Source organism: Arvicanthis niloticus, chromosome 28, assembly GCF_011762505.2.
Source record: "Arvicanthis niloticus isolate mArvNil1 chromosome 28, mArvNil1.pat.X, whole genome shotgun sequence".
In the NCBI taxonomy this organism is placed as follows: domain Eukaryota; kingdom Metazoa; phylum Chordata; class Mammalia; order Rodentia; family Muridae; genus Arvicanthis; species Arvicanthis niloticus.
In genome coordinates, this window is record NC_133436.1 from 17,239,841 (window position 1) to 17,262,415 (window position 22,575).

Sequence of the window (22,575 nt, forward strand, 5' to 3'; positions counted from 1 at the left end):
TATTTGTAAAGGGTTATTAGCTTTAAAACATGTTTACGACTCAAGTTTTTGAAAGCTGTACATCTCATTTTTTCCCTATCAGCTCTGTCCTGTTTTAGGGAGGGATTCTTTTAGTAATTTTTAGGAACATATATATCAAATTTTAACAGAACCAGACACATATCAGCAGCCCTCTGACTATCAGCTGTTAGAACATTAACCTCTCCAAGGTCCAATGGAAACACAGGCTGTTTCTTTCTCTCTCTACCAGAATTTCCTAATACTAACTAACTCATGTTGCTTTTGGGTAGGCTGATATTATCAGTGAGTTATTTTGAAATAATGTCTTTACCATAAAAAAACTAATGTGCAGTCAGAATAGTTGGAAGATGTTACCTACTATTTTTTAAAGTTACAGTAAGTCCTAGAGTGCTAGGACTAAAGTGGTGAGCCACCATACCCAGGACATCAGTATTTTTCTTAAAGAAGAAAAAAAAAAAATTACTGAATTGTATTTCGTGAAGTATGATGTTACAATTTTATTAACAAGATAATCTAAACATCTGTCAATATTCTTTTTCTATAATAGAAATAAAAGAATAATAGCAATTTAATAAAACATCTAAAATTTAAGTACTATTATCATTTAAAATAAAAATTGCCAGACATGGTAATATATGCCTTTAATCTTAGCCCTTGGGAGGCAGAGGAACTGAGTTCGAGGCTAGCCTGGCTTAAGTAGTGAGCTCTAGGACAACCAGGGCTATCTAGAGAGACCCTGTCTCAATAAAAAACAAAACAAACAAACAAAATATAAAAATAAGATTATAAACAATCCTCAGCATTGACTCTGTCATAGAATTTGTAATATGGAATCACATTAAAATCAATTAACTGACAAGACAACAATATACTAAACCAGTTATCCAAATGCTAAATTATTCTAAGTTAGCTGTTACGGTCTAACCTAATACATTTAATAACTCGAAGTGAGCAAGTAAGTATTGTATAAACCAGACAACTTCATAGGCTGAGAGCATTTAACTTTTCAAAGAAAAACAATGTGCATTAACAGGCAGTAGCAGCATTTGTGTCTTCTCTCTGTAAAAAGAAACCCTCCTCTAATCCCATTACTCGGGAGGTCAAGGAAGGTAGGTAGATCTGAGGTCGAGGCCAGCCTGATCTACAAAGCAAGTTTTCCAGAATAGTCTGAGGGTTATATTGAGAAACTCTATCTTAAAAAATCAAAACCAACCAAGCGAACAAAAATCCTTCCCAATTTCTTCATGCAGTGCAGTGCATTATGGACATGAATGCTGACCACTGCTTCTGCCTCACCACTTTACAAGTTCTTCTTAGAGGAATGTGCAGGTCAGCCACAGTTGGCGATTGATGTTTTGTGGTGTGTGGTGGATGCTGCCATTTTCTATGGATTAAGGAAAGTGCAATAAATCTGAGACAAACATATTATATAATTGACTATTTTGTGTGTTTTTTCCACTTCATATCTTACTAATTTTCCAGTATGTTAGCATTTTACTATGGAAACAAAGTTACTTTCCAGTGCCCTCTTTCACTTAATTTTTCAGATATCATAAATAGCTTTAAGAAAACAGGGACTAAGTATGTTAATAAATCCTTATTTATGTGTAAAAAGAGACAAGAAAGCCAGAATATTAGAAAAAACTCATGTTCTGGTCTCAGAGCATAATCACAAACATTTATAAGGAACGAATTAACCTGATACATAAAAATTATAATTAAGTTGAATATTAATTTATTAACATGTGGTGGTCAAAGGACAACTTTCTGGAGTTGGGTCTCTCCTTGCACTATTTGGATCTCTGTGATCAAACTCCTAACATCAGGTTTGGTGACAAGGGCCTGTCTTTAACTACAGAGCCATCTCAATGCCCTCCTCTTCACTCCAAACAATTGCCTTCAAGGAGAAATAAATTATTGCACTGCCACATTAAGGAAAACTATGCTTCTTTTTCTTAGTGGTGTGAGACATCCAAATTACTAAATATAAGAAACTGATGAAAAATATCAAGATGCAGAGTCCATGTATACTATACATTTTGTTATGGCTTCTTTCAAGCAATCAAGTAATATATTTGCATATATATGTAAGTTAATTGAAATACAATTGAATTCAGGTAAATATACTATGTAAATACAGTATTTGGTTTTATCTATAAACAACAAACCCTATCATTTCAAATGACTGGAGAATGTGTTAACTTCATGTGAACGTAGAACAGTTAAGGATATTGGGAGGGAACCTGCTTCACTCACTCAATCCCCAATACTACTTGTCTCACACCTGAGCCCTGGAGAAGGATGGCTGCTTTATGCTTACTTTTCAATGGAGACCAGCATACTATTTTGCACATATGCAGGACTTGACTCTATAGCACTTCACATCATTTCTCAAACACTGCTTTTGCATTAGTTTGCCACTACTAGCAAATAAACTAAACTAGAAAGACTCAGGCAAAAGCTAAGTTACAAGTCAATGCTAGCCATGTGTTACTAGATGTTAGAGAGGTTACCATGCCACTCAGGTTAAAGCAAGAAAACTGTAAGTTGTAAACTGTGTGTTGTTATAATCACACAGCCTAAGCTTGAGTGCCCCAACTTTTGCATACCTGGAAATAGAAAAATTCAAACTGTAGCTGTCCTTGGTTGGCTCATTTGCAGTTTACAAATGTTTAACTAAGTAACTGCAGTGAGCTCATCTCTACTGGATACTTCTTTTCCAGAGCAGGTCCAGGAACTGGGTCTGGAGCCTTGAAAGCAGAAGAAAAACTACAGTAAACCTAGAGGTAGGCAGAATAAGAACTGTGGAGCCTCAGACAACATGAGGTCTGAAAGCAGGAGCAGTCTACAGCCTCAAGCAGAACATTCAAGAAGGAAAAGGCTTCTTTGACACAGCTTTCAGGAAAAGTGATTTGCTTCAGTAGGTTTTCTTCACTTGCCCAAGCCTCACGATTCCCCATCCTGGAAAGTAGGAAGGAGCCTTTAGAAAATCTCCAATGGTTCCTAACACTAGCCTGTGCCTGAGATCAGTGCAAACTGTAACAGAAAAGCTGCAAGACCTATTGTGACTGATAAACTTGGAATTACACATTCTTCACTTTCAGGCTATTTCTTCCTCCCTCTCAATATTGTATTTCTGGTTATCTTTTAACTGCTCTCCTATTTCCCAAGGTCAGAAGCTTCCTTAAAAATATTTTAGATATATTCAAGCAATGAAATGAATTTCAAGTTCCAACTTTTTGTTGTTGTTGTTTTTCAAGACAGGGTTTTCTCTATGTAGCCCTGGCTGTCCTGGAACTCTGTAGATCAGGCTAGCCTCAAACTCAGAGATCTGTTTGCCTCTGCCTCCAGAAGGCTGGGGTTAAAAGGCAATGGCTCAAGTTCCAATGCTTAAAGGGTGTGGCAGATAACAGGCCATAAGATGTGCCTCTTAACCAATTAGAAATTGTTACCAAAACAGAGTCATTTGCTTTAAAAATATTTCTTAGGCCCATATTAAAAGAAAAACAAGCTGGCAAAAGTAGTTAGTTTCTAGGGACCAGGAATGATGTCCTGGCGCTTGATTCTTAGTAGGCAGGCCCCTTTAGAAGTTCCTCTAAGAAATGAGTCCCACACTAAGTCAACTGAAATCTCTGTTCTATCAAACATGAGGATTGTAATGGGACAAAGATGAAATAGTTTATGAGTGCAGGTAAAGGTTGAATAAGTAAACTCCTTGCAGTTCTTGTACAAACCAATCTAGCAAAAACACAGTAGAAAATAGTTTCCCGCCCCTGGTGGGAAATACAAACTTTCCATGTTTTGTGACGGCATGTTGTAGAGAAAAGATTCCTAGAAGACAAAGACCTTGGTTCAAATCTCACTTCAATATGGCCTTGAATTAAAATGTTCCCGCTCAAAGTTTCCTTTCTACCAAAGGGCAGACAACTGACTATTCATTCCACTGGGCTGCCTTGAAATTTCACTATTACACAAAGCACCCAAAGACTATTGCATATTAAGTTTCTGTTTGCTTTATTTCTGCTCTGAACATGGAGGTAAACTTAAGCTTTCATTTTCATAAATACTAAAGCAACAGCCATGTTTAATAAGCGTTAGGTGTAATAAAAGTGCCTCACATTCTAAGTGGCTTATCAACACTGCTGTAAGAATAACTACAAGAATGAATATATGACACAGTTCAATTCTCACAGCTGAAGATAAACAAAGATGTAACAATTTACATTAAGGATACAAAGATAGTTGGTAGAAAACAAGATATTTTTTTCTCTCCCTTCCAGGAAAGTAGAAAAAAGGTGTGCCAACAGTCTTGTTAGAACTTAGCTCTAGGATTCAGAACTTAACAACAACCCAGGAAAGTAATTAATCCATGATATAACTTGATTTTTATACAGTTAATACCACATATGGGTAATAATTTCCCTCTTACTGATAGAACAGTGGGTTCCACAGAAAATTATTATTTACCAAATATGGCTCTAAGATCAGATTACAGCTCCTCTGCCATTTACCAAGTATAAAGCAAGTGTCACAAGCCACAAGGAATTTATGGAAAACATTTCCTTACAGTTTTTCAAAATGTATTCATACCACAACTTTCTTTCAAAATAGTTTTAAAAACTTGGCATAGAAGTATGTCACTCAGATAGAATTTTATTTGTATATTCCTCAGAAAAGGGGGGGAAAAAGTCATGAGAGATTCCCTGTCACTAACTCTCTTGGAGAATTTTCACTACTTTAAAGACTATCAAGGAGGGAAAGCACTTTAAATAAATCAATATAATTTATAATTAGCTATCATATTGAAATCTCATTACTCACAGTAACATTTTGGCTTGTTTTCTTGGCCTTTTTTCCATGTATAAAATATTAGATAATAGTAAACTTGTTTCCTCCCCTTCAATCATATCTGGTTTTACTTATTTATTCATTTTTGGTCTAACTGTATTATAAAGCATCTCCAGGACAATGTTATCTAACATTGGAGCTAGGGAGAATGGCAGGCAGGTCTCATTACGCAGTCAAGTCTCCTTTTGCCTTAGCCTCCTATGCAATTATAGGCAACATCTCAATAGCCTTTGATTTATGACTTCTTAATAGGAATTTTGCATTTTCCTAAATACTAAAATGGGAATTCTAGCATCTTAACATTTCTAGTAACAAAATGGTGGTTTCTGGCCTGAGATGTGAAAACTTAGGAATACTGCTCTATTCTTTTACTAAGAACTCTTAGTAAAATAAATGTTGAAATCCCCCTCTTCCACTTTTTGATATCTCTTAGGTTTTCTACACCAATGTTCACCACTAACATTATTTAATCTATAGTATTATTATAGTGATATAATGCTGGAATCCACTTGATAAATTCATTAAGCATTTTTTTCACCAACTTTCCTGTGATTGGTCTGTAGTCTTTTATTCTGTTTTACTATCATGGTATGTTTGGCTTTATAAAAAGAACCTTAAAGTTTACCTTTTCCTCTCTATGTTGTGAAATAGTTACCTGAGCTTGAAGTTTAGAAAAAAACTCAATGTTTAAAAATCTCCAAGGTCTGGTTCCTCTGTGTAGGGAGGGAATGTCTAAGACTAGACTTTGCATTTTCTGAGTCCAAACCCTTTCACATTTCCCTCCTTCCCTCCCTCCCTTTAAGTTATGAACATGTAGAAGTCTTAGACATCTTAAACATACTGCCACGTGCACACACCTACTGTGCTAGATTACCTACTGCTAAATTTCCTTACTTTAAATATTTTTAAGTTTCAAAACAAAAACAAAAACCCTTCAGTATATTCATCGTTCATGGTCCTGTTCTAGAAGGACGTTTCACACAAGTGCATTCTGAACACTGAGCACATTCCAGTCTTCCCTCTTCTTCTTCCTCTCTGTTAGTCCTCTTTGCTCCCACCAGTTTTACATCTACTTTTACGTTGTACACAAGTACATGGTTTTATGCATTTTTATCAAATCTAGGAACTGAAAGTGAGAATGTATATGGTATTTGTCTTTCTGAAACAGGCTTGATTCACTTACATCCGTTTTCCTTAAAACGTTGTTCTTTTGAGCAGAAAGCATTCCATTTGTGAACACACATCACATTTCCTTTATCCATTCCTCTGTTGTACCTCTGTGACTTAACTTGGAGGCCTCTGGGCAAATCCTGGAGTGGTTTGGGTGAGTCACATGGTAGATCTGTCTGTTTGTAGGATTTTGAGAACTTTCATATTGCTACGCTGCCTTACATTCCCATCAGCAGTATACATATGGCTCTCCTTTGTTCATATCCTCACCAGCATTTATTATTATTTGGTTTCTTAAAATTGATCCACTTTTATTTCCCATCTGTCCCTATACAGGAATCCATTCAGGCTGTCTGAACATATTCAAACCCCCCTTTCTTCCCTCAGTGAGCAATGTTCTTGCTTGGAATTCAATTTCTCCACTTTTGACACATGCTACAACTACTTCAAAATCAACTCTAATTTGACCTCCTCGAATCCTTCTCCCCTGCTTCAGTCCTCAACGGGCTCTATGCTCAGAATTACTAATGCTCCTGTGGACCAATAAACACCACGAGCCATCATTTTTCCTGTTATTCTGCATTTCTGGTGACATGGACTCAATGCTTAACTATAGACACTGCCTATATGCAATAATGATGTATATCGTACAAGATAGTAAAATGTTCTTAATAAATCAAACATTAGACTTTTATTTAGCAATTTCAAATACCAGAAAATACATCGGGAAAGCCAAAATTCCACTAAGTAGCCGTGGTGGTTTGAATATGCTTGACTTAGGGAGTGGCCCCATTCAGAGGTATGGCCTTGTTGGAGGAAGTGTGTCACTGTGGGCGCGGGCTTTAAGACCCTCATTCTAGCTGCCTGGAAGCCAGTCTTCTAGCAGCCTTCAGATGAAGATGTAGAACTCTCAGCTCCTCCTGCACCATGTCTGCCTGGATGCTGCCATGCTCCTGCCTTGATGTTAATGGACTGACCCTCTGAACCTGTAAGCCAGCCCCAATTAAATGTTATCTTTATAAGAGTTGCCTTGGTCATGGTGTCTGTTCACAGTAGTAAACCCCTCAGACAAGAGCTAAAATGGATATTCTAAAACTCCAATGAGAACCTAGATACTCATTAAAAATCCACAAACTTATTTACTGGGCAGTAAGGAATTTCATGAATTTATTAATTAAGTTAGTTATTTAGGGAAGGAATACCTTAAAAGTAGGAACAAAATACTTCATTTTAAAGTATCTATGGACTAAGACTAGACTCTATGGATTAAGTTTCTTACACAGTTTAGTGGCAGGTCTTGGATTAGAATCTGGATTTCTGACTCATTCTGAAGCTATGAAGCAAACACTGTTTCTGTTTTCTACAAAAAGGTTTAATATACAAGGTAGGTACATGTGCATAAGGTTTTCTATTTCAGAAGGTAGAGAAACATATGGAATATAAAGAAATAGAACTAAAATATACATTTATTAATATAGATCAGATAACATACATGATATAGTTTTAAATCTACATATAAAATTCATAAGTACAAATGTGAGGGCTGTTTTAATTACTTTATGCAAGTAATTTTACCTAGTGATATGAGATGAATAATGTCCTATTTACTGATTACTATTTGAATTGTAAGCACAGCAGGTGGTTGCAGTTTTCTTTAAATAGCTCTAACAACTTTATTTCACATATAAAACTATAAAATCGAATCTATCCGTGGCCTGGATGTAGGGTGAGACGACAGTAATGACACTGGTATAGTGTCTAAATCATCTTCATAAAGGTCAGAAAAGACCTCAAGAGGAGAACAAGAATGAGGGTAGGAAATAAGGAACTGCTCTCCACATATACTAAGCTCTGCTGTTGGCTATGACTAAAAAGAACATCATTTTTCCTAAAGGGAAGGAAGCTCTTAGATTAACAGCAATGGAATTCAGACAGTGAGGGAGAGGAAGGATGGATCTGGAACAAGTAAACCAGCACATACAGTACACAAGCCTAAACAACACAACCGAAACTCAATTCACTGACTTCTACCCAAGAATACAGTGTGGCTCTGAAGCCAAGAACCTCATGAGCTATTTTTGACTGTTTTCTATCTTAACACAATCAATATCGAAGTATCACTGATCACGTCCACCAAGGTTTCTTTCATTCATCCCTCTACTACAACCTTAATGCTCTGGTTCTGCTGTTACTTTTATAACCAATTAACAACAACCTCTTATCTGATACCTTGTCCTACTCAACAGCTTTTCTAAGCTGTATTTCACAATAGAAACAGGCCTATTAACTGCCCAACACAAACAGAGTCATATCATATTTTTCCTATGAGAAGCAAGAGGTTTTATAGTTGACTGGTATTGACTTTGGGTACGTGTCCTTGATGCTGACATAGGGAATACAAAAGAGGAATGGTAGGAAGGCAAATCATAAAACAAAGCCAAGAAAGTTAGTGTGATGGTTTTTATATATGCTTGACCCAGGTGTGGCACTATCAGGAGGTGTGGGCTTGTCGGAGTAGGCCTGTCACTGTCCAAGTGAGGTTTAAGACCCTCATCCTAGTTGCCTGGGAGTCAGTTTTCTCTTAGGGCCTTCAGATGAAGATGTAGCTCCTCATGCACCATGCCTGCCCTAACATAATACTTAAAAGTTACCTACTTTCCTACTATTTAAATGTACAATAGAACAGTAAAGGTTCACAATGTTGTTGTCTTATAAAACGCAAATGAAAAAGAATATGTAAATGTTTTATAAGTACAATAACTGACAAAGAAAACTATAGCCTATACTTAACTTCTGCCGTCACTTGCAAACAGAGAGGACTAGATAGGAAGTAGATCACAGATATTTCCTAAGAGATATGTTACTATGTATTCAATGAGCCCAGGCTACTATATGCAATGTGTAATCCATTCAACAACGTTCTGGACCAAAAAGAAGATGAATCTGTAGACCCATTACCAATAGGGAAAAAGGATAACACAAGGCACAATACATGCTTTACTTACTGGCTTTGGCTGGTGAAGGTGTTATGGTGCATTCTCCAGTAGTGAGATACAGATTTAAATGCATCAATCTACTCAGAAAGATACCCAAGTGTAACCTAGACTCTTAAATGCATTTGTTTTCAAAGTCAAGTAAGTGTATCAGCATTAAACCTTGGTAGGCCGTGTGCATCTTTCACTCGCAAATCCTTACTGATAGCCTCTATGGGTCAGGCAGCCTATCACTGCCATGCCCGCTGTATCCTTGCAGTACACCCAATGAGCTTTACTATTTCCAAATGAAAACATTCCAAACAACTTAGTACAAAATACTGAAAAATTAAGACAATTATAACAAATTGGTAAATCCTACAAATAAATAAAGCAATGTTAGCTATATATAAATCATCAAGTATCATTACAACTAATGATCAGTTACAGCAGAAAAAAGTGATGTTTTAAAAATATTTTCCGTAAGTTAATTAAGTGTAAAGCAAATCTGAGTGGGACCCAGAAGATGTACCTAAGGTTCATGCTTTCCTTTCACCAGCTGGGTCTGAGCTGCGCCTCTCCTTGTCAGCTACTGCACACCCCAGTCTCACTGTCTGTCTCGGTGGTTTTATGGACAAGAAATGCTGTTAGAGAATACCATCTGAGAATTTAGTCATGCCAAGCTCTTCACAATACCCACAGGACTACTTCACCTTATAAAGGAGTGGACAAAGCTCTGAATTATTAGTAAAGAACTATTATCAGATGACTAATATTAGAACTGCCCATCTACCAAATAAGTATGGTTCAAAATAAATGTAATCCTTAAAATGTCCATCCTCAAAATAATCTCCCAACTGTACAATTTTTGGTGTCCTTAACATCAGATATCCAACTGTTTGTTGATAAATGGAACCAATCCACACTTTCACAAACCTCTTCACTTCGCTACCACACTAAGTGTACTAAACAGAAAAGAATTACAATTCATTGCAAATCTGTATTTCCTCAACTGATAAACCTTTTATTTCTAGCCTCAATCTCATGCCTAAATTCCATTTTAAATATTGAATGAATTGCCTACTTGATCTCACGAATTCTCAGTCGAGACGGCATTTCAGAGCTAATGTGTTCAGAAGCAAGCTCCTGGCTGCCTGGCCCAGTCTCAACTTGCCATTTCCCCCTCTTCCCAACCCAGTCAACAGCAGCTCCGTGCTTCCAACTGCTTTGGCCAAACCCCTTGGGAGTCATTCTTGAATTCCCTTTCATGCCTCACATACGATTCATCAGCAGTTCCTGCCCACACAGGGCCTGAAACATATCCAAAATCTGACCTTTTCTCACCCTTTACTGTTATTACCCTGGTTCCAGCCACACTACTGCCTCTCATTGCAATAATTTTCAATGACTTTTCAATCATTTTCTTTATTTACATCTTCATTCTATTTCATAATTTAATCTATGCACTACACAGTAATGTTTTAAAAACAATAAAGTTAGAGAAATCTGACAATTTACCATGTAGTTACAGCAATCAAGATAGTGTAACACTAGTGGGAAGGACATATCCAAAGAAGAAAAGAAAAGAATAGAAAAATCCAGAAATGGACCCTTCCAATTACAACCACGTGACTTTTGTCAAAGTTGTAAAAACAATTCAATTTATTCTCAAGCCAAAAATATTTAACCCAAACATCAGACCTTAATATAAAAATTAAATCAAAATAGATGATACATCTCTGTATAACACATTCAAAGCTTTTAGAAAACTTTTATAATAGGAAAAAAATCTTTGAGAACAAATGAGTTCTGAGAGTTAGCAAAAAAGTACAATCCATGGAAGAAAAAATGAATAGAAATAATAGCTAGACTTCATCAAAAAAAAAAAAAAAAAAAAAAAAAACTTCTCTGTAAAAGACATTGTTAAGAGGCTAGAGAAGTCACATGCTAGGAGAAAATCTGCAAACCACTAAAAACAAGAGACTTTGATCTAGATGGCATAAAGAAATCTCTAAACTCAGTAAAAGAATATAAAATACATACAGAATATAGGGACCACACCACTGAGGATACATCAATAGCAAAAAAGCACATGAAAACATATTTACATAACTAGTTATTAGGAAAATACCTATCAGGCTGGCTGAGATGAAAAAACCGACAATACTAAGTGCTGTTGAAAACACAGAGAAACCAGATTTTTGTACATTTCTAAGTGCAATATAAATTGGCACAATAACCCTGGAAACCCAGTCAGCCAGCCAGCCAGTCAGCCAACAACCAATCATCTTTACTTTTAGAAACTAAAGGAAACGAAACATGATTTGGAAAGGAGTTTATACCAAACAGCGGTCAAAGAATCAACCTATGCCTTTTTCATTCCCTTGATCCAACAAAACTGTTATATGTACCAATAATTCATTCCTTGTTTATGCTCTTGTTGGATTGTACTACAGTTCAATCATACACTAATCTCAAGGATTTTGGATTCTCTCATTTGGGGCTATAAAAATTAGGCTGAGTTGTGCTGTACTTCATACACAACTCAATGTTAAAAGCTTTGATGACTGCTTCCCCTCACATTCTTTGTATCCAGTCAACTTGCCCTTACATACCTATCTGAGTGCCCTTGTCCCTTTCACATATTGATATACCACATCTCTGAAGCCTAGTAGGAATACTGATTTTCTATGTTATCTTATGACTAACATCCATCATTTGGTACCTTCACTGTCCTGATGGCCACATCTCATTGTTGTTAATGAGAATAATAGTGACCTGCTCATCAAGTAACTATACAAAATCTGGCTACTTTCAAGAGCAAAAAACCTTTTCCAATGATTAGTCTTTTCTGTTGAAATAGGCAAAGTGTCTTTTGTAAAAAGTGGTACTTCTGTCCAGCAACACAGAGAACAGTGAGGAAACCTGGAATCCTCTGCTTAAGTGAGAAGAACCAGACTGATTCACCACTTTCTACCTTGGTGCACTCATGTGCACACTGAACACACAGCTCCCAGGTTCATTTTCATATGTCAAACTGGAGACCCCAAAGTCCTTCAAACTAATGAATGTTTTAGAAAATTATAGTACATCCCAACAATATTATGCTTTTCGGTATTAACATGAAATGAATACTGATTCATATAATAATCTGCATGGATCAAGGGTATTAGAGTCAAAATAAAAAGCTAATATCAAAAAGTAACATAACCCATGATTCCATTTATGCAACTCTCAGTGATAAAGCTAGTATTGTTAGGGAATAAACTGGTGTTTGTCAGGGGATAAGGTTGAAGGACATGGTTAAACTATAAAGGAACAAGACAAAAGAGTTTCTCGATGATTAAAAAGTTCTACTCTGACATCAGTCTAACTATGATGACTACCTAAATCTACACATTATAGAAAGATATATATACAAATACCAATTAATAAACCATGTTCTAAGACGTAAAGAAAATGCAAATTAAGTTTTATCTTAAGACTCTGTTGGCTTTCCAGCTCATCCTGAGTAAATCTAAAGTCCTACCACAATCCAAAGCCCCATAGGGAATGGACACATCTCCATAGGGAACGGACACATCTCCATAGGGAATGGACACATCTCCTATTCCCATTCCCCCACTTAGGTTCCTAAGGCCTCCCAGCTCCTGGAAGACAGACAGCAAACAGGCTTCCATGCATAGGTCTCTGCATTTGCTATGTCTCGTATTTGGAAACACTGACCTTCATCATTTCATATTCAAATACCTGCTCAAATACTACCTACATAAAAATCTGTTATCTTCCATGAAAACAGAAATGTCCTTTTCCCCCTACAAAGGAGTCTTAAAACCATTACACAAAACTTCATTGTCCCCTTGGTCTGTTCTGTATGGCTGAATGTTGTCAGGCTCAGCAGGAACTCAGTCCAGGAATATGTGATCCTTACCTCTACTTAAACACAGCTTCCCTCCTCAAGTCTATTACCAACCCCATTCCTTAATTTCACAGCCTGAATTCTGATCCCTGTCGACTCTAAAACAGCACAAAGCCTGTCTTTTCCCTCTAATCCAGCACTTACCTAACACATTCTCTCCACTGTAGCCAGTCTTTTTAGAAGGTTAAGTACTCGTGTTCCATCAGTAACAAGACGAAGACAAAGTCTTCTTTACAGAGTACACAAATATCTTCATACTGTCTTCTTCCTAATTTTCCATCTTAAGAACCATTGGAGCTTAATGTATCATGAAACTATACACAATTTATAGACCTTTCTACCTCCATGTGTAAGGCATGTGAATGAAATCTCTACCCTCAACCTGTGTATCTCTTCCTTGTTTTTCTAACTCTGAGATTAAGTGCAATCTTTCTTATGTTGGGCTGTCTAACTGCCTACCTAAGAATCAGGCATTCCCTCCAGTAGATTACTAAAGGGCTTTGTCTAACCGGGTTATAGCATTTGTCATAATATATCACATTCCTCTGCACACATCTCTAGAACAAGAATGACACTGTAGTAATCTGTCCATTCCCTTCACCTAGTAAGTACCTGATGCATAGCAGGAATCCAAAGTATATAAGGAGTTGCAAGACATCTATGGGTAGCATGCTTTTTAAGGAAGTGTAGGAATGAGATACTATGGAAGAACTCCAAGATTTCTTCACACAGGTGTGAAATTGAAGCAAATAAGACCTGAAGTGTCTTTTAATCATGTGACACTATAAACACACTGGAATCCTGATTAGTACCTAGGTTTAGTTATAACATCACTAGCTCAATTTTCCCATGGACCAGATATCTTTCTCAAAAAGTACTTCTCATTCCACTTGAAATCTACAACAATGGTATAGGACAGTCATCCTCCAAACCTATGTCACCGTTCATGAGTGGAAAACCTCATGAAGAGAATGAGGATGTCTCACTCAGGCCAACCAATCACTTCAGCTTAAACATCTTTAAGTGTGCAAGCATACTTTTATATGTAAGAAAGCAGAATCACCATATGTGGAAGTAGGAATTTTCTTTGAAATCCCCATTTCCACTTGTATTTATTTTTCCATTTTCTGGAAAATCATCAGGAAGATAGCAGAGTAATACTTAATTCAAGTATAACTATGCTGTATGCCAGTCACAGAGTGAACACCAACAGTTACCCTCAGTGTACACACAGAATATGTTTGTGCTCAGTGGCTTTAAACTGAACATGTAATCTGTTCTGAAGTCTTTTTTTCCCCTTGAGAGAGTCTTATGTATTCCAAGCTGGACTCAAATTCACCATAAAGCTAAGGATGACCTTGAACTTCTGTATCCTCAAGCCTCCACCCCCAGGACTGGGATTATAGATATTCTTTAAAAATTTTTTAATCAAAACTGTTTGTGCCTGTATTGCCTACTTCTCTATAACTATACCTACTTATGGTAAGCACCAGTAGAAAGAAACCTATAATCTATAAATGTTAGTATAAGATAAAAACAAAGATACAGATAGACAGAACATTAAGAATAAAGTAGCGCTGGAAAGATGACTCCACTCCCCTTAAAGTCTAGACTTAAAACCAAAAAAAGAATATGGCAGCAAACATATATCTATGTAAGAGGCTTTATGTACAGTTGAGTTTTTAAAAGGTTCTGGATCCATTTTACATTTTTGGTGCTACTACTCACTGATGCCAACTAGGCTCCAGGGAGACACTGTGCTGGGTAATACACAAAATACAGAAAATACAGTTACGATTACTGTGTGAATTAGGCAACACAATATTCATTTTGTAAGAAGTCTTGTGTATACACCCCCACACACATAATACAAAATAATGAAGTCTTTTAAAAAGTGTGAATGATAACAGCAGCTGAACTCCAGTGATAACAGTTAAACTACCGCTGAGTAATCTGAAATTAGACTCAGGTGATTTTAAAGCCAGATCTTTTTAAATTAAACCTCCAAGATACTGAAATTAAGGTACTTAATTGCTACAACAGAGGCTGACAATCTGACAAGTTAACAAACTGATCAACTAAAAAGCAGCACTGTCCCCAGATTCTGAGAGGAATCAAGTCAGGTGACTTAATTTTCTACACCTCAGCTCATTAGGATTCAGAGTTCAATGGTTTCTCTGGCTAAAAAACTCCCTGACTAGTTCTGCAAGATCAAACTGTCCAGATGAAATTGTTATTTCTATTCCAAAGTAGTTTCTCTCACTGATAAATCATTAAAAATCATCCTACTGAGCTGCCAGAGCCTGTGCACTGATATGACCAGCAGTATCTTTGGATCACACAACTTAACAGACAGGAAGCCAATATGGTATGCTCAATCCTGCTAACACTATAAAGTTAACATTAATATATAAAAGGTCAAATGAAAAGTCATTAATACAAATACATGCAAGTAAAATGCTAACACTCAAAATTATAGTCTTATTTAATACCTCAACAAACTAGGAAGAATTCACTAATCAAAATTACTCTCTAATGGATCCATGCCTTTGAATAATTCTCTTAATAATCAGCATTCATACAGTACCACTAAACTAGTAGTTCTTCATTCTCACCTCCCCTTTTCTCTCCTCCACAGACATTCCTAACCATACATTAGTATTTAGCTTCTGGAACTTCAACTAGAAGGCCTTAATTTAGTCATTTTTATCTTTTTTGTTCCTTAAATGAAACAAGAATGCCATGTTCTTTAATAAGGCACATAATAGAGTACATATTCTTACATTACTTCCACTCTCCTCTGCTGGACCTGTCTGTGAATCAGACTTTCTGATTCCATAGTTGATTAGCAGACAAATAACAACAGAATCACAGACACTCAACTGCTACTTAATTTATTTTCCAAATTAGACCACAGTGTGCCAGATTTCAATAGACAGCAAGTACATGTTTTGTGAGGGCCGTTTTGGTTGTTTTTATACTATTGGGTATGTCTGTGAGCACGTGCACCTACCATGGTATGTGTGGAGGTCTGAGACAAAATGGTTATCCATGGGATCAAATTCAGGTTCTCAGGCTTGGCTATAGGCAATTTTATCTGCTGAGCCATCTCTCTGGCCCAGTGAGTGATCTTATCTTTTCTTTCTTTTCTTTTCTTTCTTTCTTTCCTTTTCTTTCTCTCTTTTTGTAATTCAAGAAATACTCTGTAAATGGCTCAAATATTTTTGGCCTGTTCAGTTTTTAGATTTTGGGAAATCTAGAATCATTCACTAGGTAAAGGACAGCCTGCATCAGGAGAAAGCCGACCAGTGTTAACATTCAGACATACAGAGAATGGTCACTGCTAAAGAGAGTGCTGGATGTTTCCCCCCTTTCTGTGCAAACACTATTATTCTCATGTAAGGAACGGAAGCAAATGATGCCATTTAGTTCATAAAGTGAGTGCAAATCAAATGTCTTAAAGGGATTAAATAAACGATCTTTAAATTAGTTAAGATATAATTATACATGAATTGTTTTTCTGTTCTGCCTTTTAAAAGCTGTTATATCTCACAGGGTGTGGTAGCACATGTCTGTGACCCCAGGTACTTTGAAAGCTGGGGCAATAGTACAAGTTAAGAGGTCAGTCTGTATAACTTGGTTAGACCTTGTCCCAAAACAAACAAACAAAACAAAGAAAAGATGGGGTTGCTACCTTAATGGTAGATTGTTGCTTAGCATGTACTGAATTTGGTTCTCTAGGCTGGAGGAGGTACTATCACCTCATTTCATGTTCATGTCAGCAGCATAAGAGTTAATAACCAACCACCTAGCTGCAAATATAACTAATCCACTGCTTTAGATTTCTAGAATTCTTTCTCAAAAGTTTTGCTAGACTTAAAAACCATGAGTTATAAGATTTTACCTAACAATTTAGACTATGCTTAAGACTAGAAGCTCAGCCAGACTTACATCTATATCACAGTACTGGAGAGGCAGAAGGACTGCAGAGAGCTCTAGGCCAGCTTAGGGTACATGGCAAACCTCTTCCTCAAAACAAAACAAAACAAAACAAAACTAAACTCATACACTCAAAATCTTAAGTCTAGTGTAACCCATCAGACACAGGAGTTTACCAACAAAGAGCAGTGGTGCAGGGCATGACACAGCATGCCTTTAATCCTAGCACTCTGGTGGCAGAGGCAGGCAGATCTCTTGTGTGTTCAAAGCCAGCTGGTTGGCATAGATTTTTGAGAACCTATCTTAAAAACACACAAATTATAGTGGTGGAACAAAAGACAACCATTACAAACCACTCCTGAATCCAACCCACTGAACTCCTAGCTCCAGGCCAAGCCCTCCCCAACATGTGAGGAAGGCAGAGAGGAAAGGAAGCCATGCTGGTCTATCCTGAGGAGCTCAATGTAGTCATCCCCCAGTGTTACAAAGATTTGCAATTTAAATGGCTATTCTGTTTTTCCTCAAAATCTCATTCACAAGCTGCACATTTCACCTTTGTAAATGTTTCCCTTAGTATTTTGTAAAGTGTATGAAATGCTCTTGTTTCTACAATAAAGGAGAAAATATGGCAGTTGACTATTACTCAACATTTTCGATGTGTCATACATACACTGTGCTACATACCTCAAGTGTCTGGCATTTTATTCAGTTCTTGCTGTCCACTTGAAAAAGTGTTTAGATCCAGTTTATTGAGCTAAATGACAGGCCCACAATGCTCCTTCACCAGAAAGCTGTAATGGTCTTCCTGTGTTAGACTAGATATGACACAAATCAACTCACCAGAAAGCACCAGTGAATTATAGTACAGGCGAGGCTGCTCTGAGTAGCCAAATGAAATGTAGATTTAACAATGTCCACATAGTGCTGGTAGAACTTGCTGCAGTTACCAACTCAGCCATGTTGATTTGCAGAGTTCCAGAAATGCAGCAAACAAAAATGACTCAATTTAGCCACACTCTATTGCATATAACTTGTATTTAAATGTACCACTTAATCAGCAGAAACTTTAGCCAATTTGTTTTACAGATTAGAAAATAGGTTCAGAGAATCTAAGAATTTGTAACTGGCCCTAAATCAAGTGGCAAAGTAGAAGGTGGCCAAAACTAGGATTCAAACAAGGGTGGTAAATTCCAGAATTTTCTACTGAGTCACAAAGTAGCTTTCTAAAGTACTAACAATAGGAAATCCCTACTAATTGAAACTCTGTAACAATTTGTAATTCTGAAGCAAAAATACAACTTTGTTTCCAAGTTATAAAGGATATTCTTAGTCTAAGAAAAAATGCTACTGAATAGTTCTATTTTCTGAAATCAAGACTGGTACAGATTGCAGATCTTAGATCAAGCAATGTCCACTGCTCAGCTTCCATGTTTTCTTTCCTTGCGTTTCCTTAGACACATTTTATTCATTTATTATGTCGCCTACCACTAACATATAAACAATATAAGAACAGACAATTTTGTCTGTATTCAGTACTGCATCTCCAGGATCTAGGTGTCCCAGACACTACTAGTAGTGCTTAATATAAACCTGACAAGTGAATGAAAACTTGGTACCCAGCAGGAGTTCAGTGCTCAGTAGCAGCGCTCTCTTTACTAAAGCAGGATGCTATGTGCATAGTAAAAACTCTGAAATGGAACTGATGATTAATATGAAGGAGAGCAAGGACACACCTATAAGCAGTGCATTAGGCGGTTGAGGCCAGCACTCAAATCAAGACCCCAGTCAAACAAGATGAACGAGGTCAATAAAGTAGCCACATTCAGCAAAACCTTTTTTTAATCAGATACCACTGGAAGATGGAGGTAAGGATTTACATAAATTAAGTTTTGAATTAATGTACTTTTTAAACTGGCAAACCTAAAAATATTCTACAGAAATCTTCAAACATCAACTTGTCAGATAACAATTCTCAGTCAAGAGAATCTAAGTGAAATATGTAATTCCCTCCCATTTCCTTTAAAAAACAAAAACTAAAAGGGTGAATGTGAGTAAAGTACCACTACAATAAACAGGCTGTTCTGAGATGATACTGGCAAAGGAAAGACAGAGCCTTCCCCTTAATACTGGCCTCTGTCACCAAGCTCACAGCTGAGTTTAGTAATTAACCAAGGAGACTGCACAGTACCTAGGAACTCCGCAGAGAGTACTTAGGGATTTTGCCTTTCTGAGTGTGTGTTCTTGACTTTTTAAGGGTCAGAATAATTAGGACATAAAACATTAAAATACTGGTAAATACTTAGGGGAATAGAAGTCAGAGGTCAATAATGTGAACATGTATCTAATTTTCACTTAATTTCAGTATCTCCAAATTTCCTACCATCTGAATACAGTGCTAAGTGAAGACACATAGCGCTTGCGAGCGCCCATCAAAAGAACTCTCCTTAATGCAGTCCAGCAGTCACTCACTTTCCTATGCTTGGCAGGCATCTATACCCACATTTCCGTATTCCGGCAAACTGTGCATCCAATCCTCTACTAGCATCTTCCTCCAACTAGTGCAGTGCACCAATCGTCACACCTGTCTCTATTATTGCATAATCCTGATTTTAAAGAGTTATTTAAAAAAAAATAGAGTAAGTCAATCAAAACAAAAAGCAATACTGCTGGTCTCTGGGGCGTTGTGAATCTGGCAAAGCAGAGATATAATGAAATTTAGAACTTTAATCTGATTTATAATCTATATTATAAATATTTCCAGGAACCTTTTAAAAAGATAGGGAGGCAAACTTCTTTTCTAAAGTATTCTGATATTCATAAAGATAAGCACTTCGTGTGTATGTGTGTGTAACTTCAGATTTAAAAAATTCATCCTACAGGAGTTTTTCTATCTCATACCTCATAACTCAAGCTTATTTTTCAAAATGAAGGTGGCTCACTGATTTCTAACCAGTTCTTTGGGAATTTTCCTTACATAAAAGCAGAACAAAGCTTTTATTTCTGTCAAGGCATGAAACCAATCATGTTAAGACCTCTGCCAGAGACTAAAACACTCAATATGGACATAATTGGGGTCTGAGCAGTGCCCACCTAACTATGCAGAATTTGCCTCATTTCACTGGGTGTCATAACTACACATCTCACCATATCCTTAGCTAAAGGCAAGCACTTCTTTCCACAGAGTATTCAAAACAGGTGTCTCCTTCAATCAGGTGGGGTTGCTCTTTGAGAACATGTCATTTGCAACTTTGATCATTTCATCTCCTTGTTAATGAAATATACAAATGCAGGTTCTATTATGAGAGGTCACAGAGAACATTTTGAATAATGATATTTCCCAGTGTCCTTTGAAAACCATTTCTAACTCAGAAAAAAGCTAGTTGATGAAACAAAAAGAAAGTTGAAGTGGTGGCATATATTCGGTGGATAACATAATAATTACCATATTCAACTTTCAGTTTGATTCCTTAAGACTGAACATAAAGCACTCTCTATTACACACTGGTGTAGGGGCAAGCAGAGGTTCTGAATCACTGGAATTTTTGTTCTGTTTCCTGCTAATACAGAGATAGTACCTTCATTCAACATATTCATTCCACACATGTTTTTAAAAGCTATAGAACTCTTTCTGGACTATCTGGCTATTAGCTCAACTCATGAATCTGAAAATTTCCCCTCAGGATTCAAAGTAAAGTAGCTAGCTAAAGCATACAGTAAAAGAAAAAGCAACTGTTCATTTATTAGAAATACATATGGTTTCAAAAAGATTTCAAATTGTGTAGTTTTAAAAGTAATCATGGATTCACCTTTACAAAGACATTAGGGTGTTTTTGAAAAGGTGTCAAGACTCTTGCTGTACCAAGTGTGGTAAACAGTGATAACTAAAAGCCAAAAAAAAAAAAAAAAAAAAAAAAAAAAAAAAATCTCATCTGTACTCAGTGAAATTCCTGGTAAAAATCTGACTCTGCATAACGAGCCACATCTTCCTTGAGTACGCTAGGACACAAGCTAATTTCTTTTATAAGATGGCAATCGACCTAACCCGAAGATTTGGCACTTTCTAACTTACCCAGAACTGACAAAATGGATGCAAAGCTAGAGCGCCTGGCTGCTGCCTCGAATACTGCGTTTGTGTCCAAGAACTTCCCAATGAATAAATGCCCATCTCCCAACAGCCTGCAGTGCTTTTGGGAAGCTCAATTCACGAGACTAGAATAAAAGCTCCATGCGGCTGCAAATCTCCACTCTCCTGGAAACCCCTCTTATCAGAAACATTTGAAGAATTCCTCCATAACAATTAAGCTGACTTGAATGGAAACTCAGCATCTCAAATATACTATATATGGAACGAAACTTGGCCAAACACGTAAATAAAAACTAACACGCTCCCTGACACTTTCGGTCTACAACTCTTGAGCCAACGATTCTACAGCATCAGCAACCGACAGATCCACCTGTCACCTGTCAGCAACGCCCAGAGACCCTCGTCCCACTTTCAACCACTACCTCGTGGTCCCTCTGGTGGGTCGGTCAAGAAAGTCAGACTAGTCCGGTGGACTCTAAGGGGGACACCTATTCACAGCGGGGCGTGCTGCAGGAAAGCAAAATCGGAAAGGAAAGGGAGCGAAGGGCTTCCTCTTTCCCCTGCACTCAGCTTCCCCGGATCTCCCTTAACTCGCGGGCCCCGAAGGCATCGGTTCTCCAGACCTGGGTTCCCCCAAAGGCGTCTGGGTTCCTTCCCTCCCACTTCCAGATCACAGGCCTGGGGGCGGGCCGGGGGCAAGGCACCCCCACCCCCGGCTCTCTCCGGCGCTGGGCTCCAGGGCAGGCCCGGTCCCCCTCCCCCGACGCCCCGGGGCTCGGGCCAGGCCCCAGGCTCCCCGCCCCCACTCTCCCTGCAGGACTTGGGGGGCCTCCCTGCGCCTCGCCACGGCGGGCAGGACCCGGGCGGAGCGGGGACGGAGGCGAGGAAGGCGCGGACGCCCCACTAGGGCCTCGCGCGCTAGGCAGAGCCGGTTCCCGACCCAGGGTAGGGCGCGGGGAGCCCGGCTGGGGAGCCCGCCGAGGCCCCGCAGCGCCGTCCGCTTACCCTTCGCCGCCGCCGCGGCTTCCCCCTCCTCCTCGTCCGCCGCCGCCGCCTCTCCCACTTGGGCAGCCGTCTCCCCCGCCGCCGCCGCCTCCGCTGCCTCCGTCACCACGGCCGCCGCCAGCGCCGATTCCACCCGGCAGGGGGGACACCTCAGCCCTCCCTCCCTCCCCGCTCAGCCCCTCCGCCCGGCCGCCGCCGCCAACTCCCTGCCGCCGCCGCCGCCGCCGCTCGCGGCTGAGGGGGAGGGGAGGGGGTCGGCCTGGGGCGCCCCGCCGCCGGCGCCTGCCGCGGATCAAAGCGATGGTCCGGGCGGCGTCGCCGCGGCCCGCTGCTCGGCTCCGGCTCGCAGGGCCGCCGTGCCTCCCTCCGCCCCCACCCCCCGGCCGCTCGCCTGCCCTCCCCCCACCCCCCAGCTCTCGCTCGCTCGCGCCGCGGCTCCGCCAGCCCAGTCGGCATCAAAATACGGCCACACAATATGGCGGCGCGGCGGCCGGCAAACACCGCGAGATCTGAGGCGGCGGCCGTGACGACGAGGCCTCCCTCCGCCGGGTGGCGGGGATGCGCTATCCACGCCCCACCTCTGGCCGCCGCCGCCGCCGCCGCCGCCGCTGCCGTCC

The 22,575-nt window shown here is 39.0% G+C and overlaps 1 protein-coding gene across 2 annotated transcripts in view; it reads right to left on the reverse strand.

Moving 5' to 3' along the window:
- Positions 1–22,326, reverse strand: part of Tab2 (TGF-beta activated kinase 1 (MAP3K7) binding protein 2) — a 47,957-nt gene extending 25,631 nt beyond the window's left edge. Inside the window, exons 1-2 of one of the 2 annotated variants that reach the window (XM_076926827.1) lie at positions 21,959–22,326; positions 2,631–2,771 (exon numbers count right to left, since the gene is read on the reverse strand). The gene's annotated coding sequence lies outside the window, so the exon portion shown is untranslated. The remainder of the gene's footprint in view (positions 1–2,630; positions 2,772–21,958) is intronic. The other variant, XM_076926826.1, reaches the window with a different exon arrangement.
- Positions 22,327–22,575: the final 249 nt, after the last annotated feature.